Raw genomic sequence first — 2,432 nt, forward strand, 5'->3', positions numbered from 1 at the left:
TCCTGCAATTCTGATTTACTAGGACCTTGAAATTGTATTAGATTTGCCAAAGCCATCCATAAGTCTGTAGTTGTGCAGAATTAAACTCAATATCCTGACAGAATAAACCTTCCTGTAATTAAGGCTCAAGCAGTGTTTTATTGTCAATAAAGTGAAGGTCTCTCCCTCTCTCTTGCTGTAGGCTGCATATGTAATTTCACTCTGAAGAAAACATCTCACCACTGAAATGTAGCTCAGCAAAGGAGTTTTGCAGTGAACACTGAGGAACACTACTCAGCTGCCTCAGCCACTCAGAGTTGATGACCACAGCAAACTACACTTGCCATACAGTCAAGAACTTCTTCACACCACTGGAATCAAACTCAAACACTGTATTTATTAAGATACAACAGGTGCCCTGTTCAGCAACACCATGGCTGTACACGGCTGCAGAGATCACTTTGGAGCCTCCTCAAATTTGGGCTCTAGAGGGAGAAAGAGAAGAATCATATTAGTCTCTTTTTATTCGTTCCTCAAACACCACAATTAATTTGTAATTCAAAGAAAATTAACCATTAAGTTGGCAAGCTAAAGCAAGCTCCTGGACATTGCAGTTTACACCCCGTTACTTTGCATCAAGGTCTGACTGATTGTGGGCAGTACTAAAACCAAAACCACGCTGGAGACAGGTCTTTTCCACCTTGCAGGAGTTATCCATAAAGGCTAAGACTTAGTAACATTCTGCCAAAACAGCTTTTAGCAACACCTGGAATGGCGGAGAAGGCAGCAGGGAAACTGGAAAAGTCAACCAGAATATTACTGGACATGACATTTCCAACTCAGGAACAAGAAACCAAGCTTTTCTCTCCTCTTGATTAGTGTTATTACTGTATATTAACAGAAGGGAGTGCAAAATTTCAAATCCACTCTCCACGTGCAAACACTGAGGAAGGAGTTCTTGCTGTCAAAGATACAAACTCAGAAGGGTTAGGGCTCTGGACAGGCAGGCTACTAATGTCTGTTCTTAATACTAGGTCTGAGAGGTAAGGCTTAGGGTCTGTGAAGGGCAGTTAAGATACCCTGACCTGGCTGCAAGTTTTGTTAAGCATAAGGCAGTCCAAATCTCTACTGGAAGAAGAAGAAAATAATTTAAAAAAAGGGTCAGGTGGAATCCGATGTGTATTTTGTGGAAGCAGCAAGATTCCCAGAAGGCATCTTACATTAAATTAATGTTCTAAATAAAGGCAAAATGGAAATTAAGAAAACCCATGAGTTAATATGTCTTTACTTGCAACTGGAATTCAGTAAGATTGATGACTCACCCTCAAATTTAAATTCTGGGAACTTGGTTAGATCTCCCTCACCATACGCCCGCTGGAGTCTTGCAAGGGATTCATTCATTTCTTTCTGAAATTCAGGTCCTGCATCAACAGGCCCTCCAGCTTGCCTAAAAAATCATTAGAAGTTGTGATTAACAACTCAGTTCTAACATTTCCTGTGGAAGTTCTACATTTTTATGCCCATGTATGAATTAAAAATCTTTTCCATAACCAACCAAAGGAAACCATTGAAAGTATTTCAGAAACTCAAGACATGACACACCTTAGGGCCTCCTTACCTTACACATGAATGAGGTTCTCAGGGTAAAGTACAGGCTTTCTGCTATTAAAGGTGAAAATCCAAGATACAGAGGTGGCCTTTTGAGATATAAAACTACACTGAGTATCCAGGCTCTCAGGGGCTTTTAGTTTCAATTGTTCCATGTGTAAATTCCAAAAAAAAACTGCACCTCTGCTGTCTCTCAATTAGTCACTTTGGTTAATAAAGCTTAACTGATCTTGCAAAGAGAACATGTTTTGAATATTAGAGAAGAAAAAAAAAAATAAGTCCACAGCAGGAACTTCTTGGGATACAAATATAAAACAATTAAAATAGTAAGTGTAGATTACCAATGCTCAGTAGCACCAGCACAGGTAACGCTTAGGATGGATAAAACCATCAAAAATCTGCCTCCCTACACAGACTGGTAGTAGGCGTGGAAACACACAACTTCTACCAGTAAAGCTAAGAAGTGACTTATTTCCTTCCCAAGAATGATTCCCAACAGAACATTACTGTAGTTTCCTGTTCAGTAGTTCATTCAAACATTACAGGAATCTAAGATTCCATCTGAATGAGCTTATCAACTGAAGAAGTAAAATGAATTATCCTGATAATTCCATTAATTCTTGATTGTTTTTGGAAACAAGATTGGAGAATAATAGTTTACCCCAGACAAAAGAAATAAAGAAAGGCTTGGTTTTGCTTTTCCCCACCCCCATTTACAGAGCACATAGGTGGGTAAAAATCAGCATACAGGTACATGCCCATAGTGTGCAAGAGGCCCTAACTGGGTGCCTTAACCCCCCAAGAAGAACAACACCAACCTTTTTCTTTTTTAAGGGAAAAAATGT

The 2,432-nt window shown here is 39.4% G+C and overlaps 1 long non-coding RNA gene across 1 annotated transcript; it reads right to left on the minus strand.

The window, feature by feature from the left end:
- Positions 1-356: 356 nt before the first annotated feature.
- On the minus strand, positions 357-1,450 carry LOC114066988. Its single transcript, XR_003573288.1, has 2 exons — positions 1,302-1,450; positions 357-464 (listed from the first exon to the last, which is right to left on the minus strand). It is a non-coding gene; the product is annotated as an uncharacterized LOC114066988 (long non-coding RNA).
- Positions 1,451-2,432: the final 982 nt, after the last annotated feature.

Source organism: Empidonax traillii, unplaced genomic scaffold (genome assembly GCF_003031625.1).
Source record: "Empidonax traillii isolate 1590-97213 ecotype Southwest subspecies unplaced genomic scaffold, ASM303162v1 scaffold843:size495593, whole genome shotgun sequence".
NCBI lineage: Eukaryota > Metazoa > Chordata > Aves > Passeriformes > Tyrannidae > Empidonax > Empidonax traillii.